The sequence below is a fragment of the Entelurus aequoreus genome, linkage group LG03 (genome assembly GCF_033978785.1).
Source record: "Entelurus aequoreus isolate RoL-2023_Sb linkage group LG03, RoL_Eaeq_v1.1, whole genome shotgun sequence".
In the NCBI taxonomy this organism is placed as follows: domain Eukaryota; kingdom Metazoa; phylum Chordata; class Actinopteri; order Syngnathiformes; family Syngnathidae; genus Entelurus; species Entelurus aequoreus.
This window is the reverse complement of record NC_084733.1, coordinates 61,249,753-61,250,765: the sequence shown is the minus strand read 5'-3', so window position 1 is coordinate 61,250,765 and position 1,013 is coordinate 61,249,753. Positions and strand designations below refer to the sequence as shown.

General features: G+C 33.5%; 1 protein-coding gene across 3 annotated transcripts in view; it reads right to left on the bottom strand.

Moving 5' to 3' along the window:
• The window catches only part of brox (BRO1 domain and CAAX motif containing), a 68,034-nt gene extending 67,560 nt beyond the window's left edge, over positions 1-474 (bottom strand). For 2 of the 3 annotated variants that reach the window (XM_062040596.1, XM_062040598.1), the window contains exon 1: positions 318-474. The gene's annotated coding sequence lies outside the window, so the exon portion shown is untranslated. The remainder of the gene's footprint in view (positions 1-317) is intronic. The other variant, XM_062040597.1, reaches the window with a different exon arrangement.
• Positions 475-1,013: the final 539 nt, after the last annotated feature.

Here is a 1,013-nt window from a genome sequence, read left to right as displayed (position 1 = left end):
ACAGCATTTGCTACCTAGCATGCTAACTGTTTACAACAACTTGGTGTCATGTCATATCGTCATTTTGCAGCAGAATATTCCATGTAGTGCCCATTATATCACACTGAAAATTACGTTTTAACAACACACTTATTAAAAGCAAAACTCCATATTACGTAAGCTGGAACAACTGCTAGCCTCCTCAGCTAGTTATGCTAAGGATAGCTTCGTTCGTCGAAAAAAAGCACTGCTCAGGCTAACTCATTACACTGTACATAGGATACGAATTTAAATATATTTACTAAACAATATAAAACTATATTTGGTCAAACACTTACCCGTAGTTGGGAAGTTTGGATGTTGAGATTTGACAGCCACACGGAAAGTCCTATGTTGGCAAATGACTTCCGGAAGTAAACAAGCACTGGCTGTTGACCAATGAAAACAGGCGGTATGCTCACATGAGTAAAGTCAGGAAGCATCTGGAAGAAGTACAAACATGCTAAAACCATAACCATAACTAAACAAAACCATAGTTCAGCGACGTGCGGGCAGGGTAGGCAGGTGAAGTGGAGCCTCGCTCATGATAGAAAAAAAAGAAGAAAACCATTAAATAAATATTAATATGTGTCCATTATATATTTACTGTATATATACATATATACACACACACACACACACACACACACACACACACACACAGACACATTATATATATATATATATATATATATATATATATATATATATATATATATATATATATATATATATATATATATATATATATATATATATATATATATATATATATATATATACACACACACATATACATATACACATATATATACATATGTATGTATATACCAGAGGTGGGACCAAGTCATTGCTTTGCAAGTCACAAGTAAGTCTCAAGTCTTTGCCCTCAAGTCTCGAGTCAAGTCCCAAGTCCTGCATTTTGAATTTCGAGTCCTTTCAAGTCCTTTTAACCACAGACTAATATATTTACACATATTGTGTATGCTTTTAAA